General features: G+C 40.3%; 1 pseudogene; it reads left to right on the top strand.

Annotated features, from left to right (window-relative positions):
• The first annotated feature begins 2 nt into the window (after positions 1-2).
• On the top strand, positions 3-946 carry LOC119623593 (uncharacterized; annotated as a pseudogene).
• Positions 947-9041: the final 8095 nt, after the last annotated feature.

Here is a 9041-nt window from a genome sequence, read left to right as displayed (position 1 = left end):
ATATGAAGAATGTCAGAAAGTTTTCAGTCGCACATCAAACCTTGAAAGACATAGGAGAATTCCTACTGGAGAAAAACCATAAATATGTAAGAGTTTGTGACAAGGCTTTCAGGCGTGATTCGCACCTGGCACAGCATCCTAGAATTCACACTGGAGAGAAGCCTTACAAGTGTAATGAGTGTGACAGAGTCTTTAGTGGGCAGTCAACACTTGTTTACCATCAGGCACTTCGTGGTGTAGGTAAACTTTACTGATGTAATGATTGTCACAAAGTCTTCAGTAATGCTACAACCATTGTAAATCATTGGAGAATCCATAATGAAGAGAGATCATACTAGTGTAATAAATTTGGCAGATTTTTCAGATGTTGTTCATACCTTGCAGTTCATCGGTGAACTCATGCTGGAGAGAAACCTTACAAATGTCATGATTGTGGCAACGTCTTCAGTCAAGCTTCATCCTATGCAAAACATAGGATAATTCACACAGGAGAGAAACCTCACAAGTGTGATGATTGTGGCAAAGCCTTTACTTCACACCTCATTAGACATCAGAGAATGCATACTGGACAGAAATCTTACAAATGTCATCATGGTGCCAAGGTCTTCAGTCTGAGTTCACTCCTTGCAGAATATCAGAAAATTCATTTTGGAGGTAGTTGTTCCAAATGCAATGAGTAGAGCAAACAATCAAGCATTAATTGACATTAGAGTCAATTCAGCGTTGACTTGAGTTTGAGTTGACTTAACGTTGAGTTCAAGCATTAATTGACATTGAAGTGTTTATGTTAAGAGGATTGGGCCAGGCACAGTGGCTCACACCTGTAATCTGAGCGCTTTGGGAGGCCAAGGTGGGTACATCACTTGAGGTCAGGAGTTTGAGATCAGCCTGGCCAAGAGATGTGAGCCATTTTCCCTGCATGTTTTTCATTTCTTTAACAAAAACTGGCCGGGCGCGGTGGCTCAAGCCTGTAATCCTAGCACTTTGGGAGGCCGAGACAGGCGGATCACGAGGTCAGGAGATCGAGACCATCCTGGCTAACATGGTGAAACCCTGTCTCTACTAAAAAATAGAAAAAAATTAGCCGGGCGCAGTGGCGGGCGCCTGTAGTCCCAGCTACTCGGGAGGCTGAGGTAGGAGAATGGCGTGAACCCGGGAGGCGGAGCTTGCAGTGAGCCGAGATTGCGCCACTGCACTCCAGCCTGGGCGACAGAGCGAGACTCCGTCTCAAAAAAAAAAAAAAAAAAAAAAAAAAAAAATTAATTTTTCCAAACCATGAATATGGGTTGTAGCTCTATGTTTTAAATCATTTCAATCAATGTTTGTAGATGTCAAGGTACAAATTTCTGACCTTTTTATGTTTGTTTCTTTTTTTTCTTTTTTTTTTTTGAGATGGAGTCTTGCTCTGTCACCCGGGCTGGAGCGCAATGGCCAGATCTCAGCTCACTGCAAGCTCTACCTCCCGGGTTCATGCCATTCTCCTGCCTCAGCCTCCCAAGTAGCTAGGACTATAGGCGCCAGCCACCTTGCCCGGCTAGTTTTTTGTATTTTTTTTTTAGTAGAGACGGGGTTTCACCATGTTAGCCAGGATGGTCTTGATCTCCTGACCTCGTGATCCACCCGTCTCGGCCTCCCAAAGTGCTGGGATTACAGGCTTGAGCCACCGCGCCCAGCCGTTTATTTCTAAGTATTTCTTAATTTAAGTTCTCCAGCAAATGGAAGTGTTTTAAATTTTTCTTTTAAAATTGTTTATTGTTAAACTGTGGGAATTCAACTAATTTTAGGTGCTAATATGGTGTTGTGCAAATCCACTGAATATGTTACTTAGTTCCAATAGTATTTTGGTTGACTCTGTGATTTTCTACACAGAAGATCATGTCATCTACAAACAAATATAATTTTACTTCTTTCTTTCTGACTTGGATGAGTTTTATTTCCTCTGCTATTTCATTGCTCTGTCTAGGACAGCCAGTGTTGATTGAATAGAAGGGGTGAGGGCATTCTAGCATCATGTGAGGTCCTACAGGAAAAGCATTCCATTTTCCCTGCTTGGTTATTTATTCATTTGTCATTTCATGGATGGTCTTTCTATTGTTGAGGCAAATTTCCTTTTCTATCTATTTTGTTTAGGATTTCTATGATGACTCGATTTTGAATTTTGTGAAATACTTTTTTCCATCTATTAAGATGATGTGGTTTTCATCTTTCATTCTGTTCAAGTGGTATATCACATTGATTTGCTTGAATATGTTGAACCATCCTTGCATTCCAGAAATAAGTGGCACTCGAATATCTACATTTTTTTTAATGTCCTCTTGAATACAGTTTTCTAGTACAAGGGATCTTGAAGAAGGTCATGGAAAAATACGTATTATGAGAAAATTGTGCATGAATTTCACAGTTTTTGCACCAAAATAACCTGGTGCATGCCTGTAATCTCAGCTTCTCTGGAGGCTGAGGCAGGAGAATCGCTTGAAGCCATTTGGCAGAGATTGAGGTGAGTTGAAATCATGCCATTGGACTCCAGCCTGGGCAACAAGAGTGAAACTCCATCTCAAAAAAAAAAAATAGAAAAAGAAATAGAAAACATCACTGATTGGTTAAAGCTATTGAATTAGACAGAAATGTAACTCTGAAAATATATATTTAAATATTGAATAATGAAGAGCATTTCTGAATGGTGTGTATATACATATATATTTTGTATATGATTTCAGATGCAATTTTAGATATTCTATGAAATTGTATAGGCAGAAGGATACAGCACAAACTGGTAAAAATTGTGTCTAGATATAAATGACTACTTTTTATTTTAGTGTTTAAATATTTTATTACATTTGTTCAGGTGAGTGTTAATTTTTTGTTTATGCATTGCCACGGTATAGCCAGCAGTTTACTACAACACTCATTTATTTTCTCACAGTTCATAGATGAAAAATGTGTCAGGTTTTTGTGGGTACTCTGGTTTCACAAGGCCAAAATCAAGGTCAAAGCCATGGGATCGAGTCTTGAGATTGTGGGGGCAGAATTTCCTTCTAAGCCCATTCAGATTGTTGTCAGAATTCATTTCTTTCTCCTGATCCCCATATATTCAAAATCCAGCACGTGAAATCACCCTCGCGCTCCTGGGTCCTAACTTCCTCTGCTTTTGCATCTCTCTGACATACATTTCTGCTGCAGGGACACATAGGACCTACCCAGATAATCCAGGATAACTTTATTTATTTTTCTTCTTTTTTTCTTTTTCTTTTTTTTTTTTTTTTGAGACTGAGTCTTGCTCTGTCGACCAGTCTGAAGTACAGTGGTGCAATCTCTGCTCACTGCAACCAGTGCCTCCCGGGTTAAAGCGATTCTCCTGCCTCAGCCTCCCGAGTAGCTGGGATTACAGGCACACACCACCGTGCTGGCTAATTTTTGTATTTTTAGTAGAGACAGGGTTTCACCATGTTAGCCAGGCTGGTCTTGAACTCTTGATGTCAAGTGATCCACCCACCTCGGCCTTTCAAAATGCTGGGATTACACACAGTTTTCTCTTTCAAAGTCAGATGAGGTCAGGCATGGTAAGTGGTGCCTATAATCCCAGCTACTCAGGAGACTGAGGTAGGAGGATTGCTTGAACCAGAGAGGCAGAGGATGCAGTGAGCCGAGATCGCGCCACTGCACTCCAGCCTGGATGACAGAGCAAAACTGAGTCTCAAAAAAAAAAAAAAAAATTCAAATGACTAGTAACCTTCATTCATTAGGAAATTACCAGCCAAATTCCTTTTGGTAGGTAACATAACATAAACACAGGAGTAGCACCAGGAGTTGGAGACCTGCCTACAACATCATAGGACCAGTAAACTTTTTTGCACTGAGAAAAAAATTTGTCAGTCTAGCTAGAAAATTATTAACATTTGGAATATTTCTGTAAAGAGAAATTGGTATACTATGTATTGATAAACTACATTTGTAATACTATATTTTACATAGTAAAATATTACATAGTAAAATATATTTTATTTATTTCATATATTTATATTATATTTATACAAAATATAGTATTTTAAAGTATGGTATTTTACAATACTGTATTTTACATGATCTTGTACCATTTTATGGCTGCATAGGCCATGATGTATGGGTACCACAATAACTATACATCAATATAATTAACTATACATCAATATAATTATATAGTAATATATATTTAAATATTGGTAAACTATATGTTTCTATGAAATTTCTATATTATTTGGTATTCAGTTGTGCTCACGAGTCGATTGATTTCTTTTTTTTTTTTTTCCCTGAGAGCAAATCTTGTTCTGTAGCCCAGATCTGGGGAGCAGTGTCGCAATCTCGGCTCACTGCAGCCTCTGCCTCCCAGGTTCAAGCGATTCTCCTCTCTCAGCCTTCCAAGTAGTTGGGATTACAGGCGCGCACCACCACGCCCAGCTAATTTTTGTATTTTTAGTAGAGATGAGGTTTCACCATTTTGGCCAGGCTGGTCTCGAACTCCTAACCTCAGGTGATCTGCCTGCCTAGGCCTCCACTAATCATATTTCCTGATCCTCTCCCTTCTCCCACCCTTTACCCTCCAATAGGCCCCAGTGTGTGTTGTTCCCCTGTATGTATCTGTCTTCTCATTTACCTCCGTCTTATAAGTGAGAACATGCGGCATTTGGGTTTGTGTTCCTGGGTTTGTTTGCTAAGGAAAATGGCCTCCAGCTCCATCCATGTCCCTGCAAAGGACGTGGTCTCATTCTTTTTTATGGCTGCATAGTCTGTGAGGTATAGGTACCACATTTTCTTTATCCAGTCCACCGGTGATGGGCATTTAAATTTCTTCATGTTTGCTGTCGTGAATATTGCTGCAAATAACATATATGTGCATGCGTCTTTACGATAGAACAATTTATATTCCTTTAGGCATATATCCAGTAATGAGATTGCTGGGTCGAATGATATAGCTGTCTTTAGGTCTATTTGTGGAAGGCAGAGTGACAAGTTCAAAAATTTTTAATTTAAACTAATGGCTTTATGTTCTTCCTTTTACTTCCTTTCATGTCTTTCAAAATCCATCTTAAGTGCTTTGCCTGATTCCAGTCATCTGCATATAGCTTAAACTATCAAAGATCTAAATATTATAAGGAAATCTACTTTGGGTGGAAAGACTTCTCTGGGAGGCAGAGAATCCACTGAGACCTACGTAGCGTGTGTTAGGTGCCTGACATACCAGACCTCAGTATTTCCTGCTTCCTTCTTGTGAGACCCTCTCTACCTCCAAGGATCAAAGAAAAGAATCTCCCCAGACACTCTAAAATCCCTTTGGAGATGCTACCTAGGAATTAGTAAATGTTTTGTTCGTAATTACAACAGGGAAATAAAGTTTTAAAAATATAATAGCGTCCTAGGACTGCACTGTTACCTGTGACAGGTAAAATGATCATTGCAGTTGTGAGAGCAGGTCAGTACACAGAACCACAAGTCCATATCTAGCAGCCTGGCTGCTGCCCTCTCATATAATACTGACTGGCATGACCAGGTCACTGAGCTCACCATCCAGACAGAAGGATGGGTCAGGTGAGTGTTTTATGCTTCAGTTTGACAGGCAGAGTCTGGAATAGAAGGAGGTATATAAGAAGTCCAGATATGGCCGGGTGTGGTGGCTCACGCCTGTAATCCTAGCACTTTGGGAGGCCAAGGGGGGAGTGGATCACCTGAGGTCAGGAGTTCGAGACCAGCCTGGCCAACATGGCTAAACCCATCTCTACTAAAAGTACAAAAATTACCGGGCTTGGTGGTGGGTGCCTATAATCCCAACTACTCTGGAGGCTGAGGCAGGAGAATCGCTTCAACCTGGGGAGCAGAGGTTATCATGAGCCGAGATCATGCTGCTTCACTTCAGCCTGGGTGTAGGAGCGAAACTCCATCTTGGGAGAAAAAAAAGGTCCAGATAAGTGATCACATCAAGAAAAGGGAATCTTAGGGGTTTGGGGAAACTAGTCTAATGTCAAAGCCACACAGGAAGGAGGAATAATTCCTGGGGCATGAGCTGAGCCAGGAAGGAGAGTTGGGGACTGTAGACCCTATCCCAGTCCCTGATAGCTCCTAATGTAGTTTAGTTTAATCCTTCCATAATAATGATTTTTTGGTATTTAATCCACATGATGATGAAACCTGGGTTTTAAGGTCCTTGAAGACTGGAACTCTAAAATCTATCTGTGGTTCAGCCACTTCACACAAATCATAGAAAGACTATTAAGGATAATTAGAAGTATGCCCTTATGACCCTAATGCTGGAAATCATTGGGATAAATCTACAAGAATTACCTAATTCTGTGCGGAATCCGCGCCCTCAAGTGGCAGTTGCTGGCATAGAAATGTTATCTCAAAGTTCTCCTCTGAAGGGCTAAATGGAGAGTCATTGTTTCTCTATTGAAAACATAAGGAGTCTGTTGATTATGGTGAGACTGTTTTCATTCTTGAAGTTAGGAAGGCAACGTTTAGGGAACAGGAAAGTTTCTAATAATCAGTTTTAGATAGCAGTTGTCAGTCTTGGATTATCTTGTAATGCTGTTGTCTGGCTTAAAAGAAACTCTAATATCCGGTTCTCATCACAACAATACAGTAAGTTGGTGAGGTGATGCATATGTTAATTAGCTTGATTGTAATACTATATTTTACATAGTTATATAACTATACATCAATATAATTAAGTATACATCAGTATAATTATATAGTAATATATATGTAAATATTGGTAAACTCTATGTTTCTATGACATTTCTATATTATTTGGTATTCAGTTATGCTCACAAGTCCATTGCTTTCTTTCCTTTTTTTTTTTTTTTTTCTGAGACCAAATATTGTTCCGTAGCCCAGATCTGGGGAGCAGTCTTGCGATTTCCGCTCACTGCAACCTCTGCCTCCCAGATTCAAGCAATTCTCCTCTCTCAGCCTTCCAAGTAGCTGAGATTACAGGCGCGCACCACCACGCCCAGCTAATTTTTGTATTTTTAGTAGAGACGAGGTTTCACCATGTTGACCAGGCCGGTCTCAAACTCCTGACCTCAGGTGATCTGCCTGCCTAGGCCTCTCAAAGTGCTAGGATTACAGGCGTGAGCCACCGCGCCGGGCCATGATAATTTAATTTCTACCCTACCTTTTTTATTTGATCATCCCCTAGTGTTTCACGTCAGGTAGTTAGGACATGATATCAGAGTGTCCATTAATTCCTGTGGTAGGTGCCATTGTACTTTCTTTCCTGGCATAAAAAGAAGTGAGTCTCTGTGTAGCTATCCTGATAGGGAGTCAATTGTTTAAATCTAATTTAGTGATGAGGCAGATTCCTGTAATTTTATACTCCAATCAGGGTATCTACACTTAATCAAGGTCTTTAAAGATTTATTCATAACTGGTATCAGCCTCTGGGGTAATATTTGACACATCAGTGGAAACCGGTCAAAAACAAAATTATGAAATTAAATGTACCTGTGTAAAATATAGAGACAAGGTATAAAATGAAAATTAAATATGTATCTTCATTATTGGAAGAACTCTGCTAACTAGCTTTGACAGTAGAGCATGGTGGTTAATGCACTCTGAAATCAGCCCAGACAAGATCAGTCCCCATTCCACCCCAAACACGGTGTCAATTTACACAAATCATGTCATCTCTCTGTGCTTGAGTCCTCTTGGTCTTTATAATGGTGGTGCCTGGCTCATAGATTATGAAGACTATGGAGGTGAATACATGTCTGTTCTTCATAGCAAAGAGCAATTCATTGCAAATACACTTAAAATGGGACACATCCAAAGATGGCAAACTCTTCATAATAGAAAGTAACTTTATGAAGTATTTCTATTTATTTTTTGAGACAGGGTGTCACTTTGTCACCTAGGCTGGTGAAAATAACCAGTCAACTTGCTGCACTCTATGCACTGGTCTTGAATGGAAAATGTGGTGATTCTGCTAAAGCTTCTCTGTCTTTCCCTGTGTGTGAAACCTAAACATCTCTACTTGGGTACGCTCATCCCATTCATTTAGAGTTGATGTTTCCAGGTGGCTGTCCTCACGCTTTGTGTTCACATAAACTGTATACTTAATCATATATTCTAAATTTTATTATTTATTATTGACATCAGTTTCTATCGGATTCTAGGAGCCTCACCAGAGAGGGCACCTGTCGCCATGTTGTAAAACTCACACTTGTCAAGAAGACATGGGTTAGGGTTTTCCCCCTCCTTCAGGATGAAGCTAATTAGCTGACACAGATGGTCACCTCCATTACCATGTAGAGCCAGGATGAACTACGTGTGACCAAGAGTGTTCAGTCCTCTTCCCTGAGGACTGATTAGTGTTTATCTTGAAAACATGTACTTAGTGGGTTGTATAGAAAAGTGAAGTTTATTTCCCTTTTTTCAACCTCTTAGCTGTTTGCCTGTATTTCGCATCACAATCTGGTCTAAGGTTTATCTATCAGTGAAATGGTTTTTATTTCTTTATTATCGTCGTGGAGATGATTTGTCATTTGGGGGAAGACTTTTTGTTTTCAATTATATTTTCTCAGCAATTAGTAAAGTAAAAAGTATTTTTGGGGGGCCAGGCGCGGTGGCTCATGCCTGTAATCCCAGCACTTTGGGAGGCCGAGGCAGGTGGATCACTTGAAGTCAGGAGTTTGAGAGCAGCCTGCCCAACATGGTGAACCCGCCTCCAAAAATACAAAAAAAGCCGGGCATGGCGGCATGCGCATGTAATGGCAGGTACTCTGGAGGCTGAAGCAGGGAAATCGCTTGAACCCAGGAGGCAGAGGCTGCAGTGAGCCCAGATCCCGCCACTGCACTCCAGCCTGGGCGACAGAGAAATACTCTGTCTCAAACCAAAGAAAAGAAATAAAGCAACAGATCTCTTCCACAAATGTGCTGGGACAACTAACTGGTTATCTACATGGAAAAGAATAATCTCACACCATCAAAATTTTATTTTAAAATGTTAAAACAAAATGAAGAAAAAAAAAGAGAGAGAGAGACAAGGAAGGGAGCCCTGCAGGACAGGGTGT

This window comes from Chlorocebus sabaeus, chromosome 6, assembly GCF_047675955.1.
Source record: "Chlorocebus sabaeus isolate Y175 chromosome 6, mChlSab1.0.hap1, whole genome shotgun sequence".
NCBI lineage: Eukaryota > Metazoa > Chordata > Mammalia > Primates > Cercopithecidae > Chlorocebus > Chlorocebus sabaeus.
This window is presented reverse-complemented; position numbering and strand designations above follow the sequence as displayed.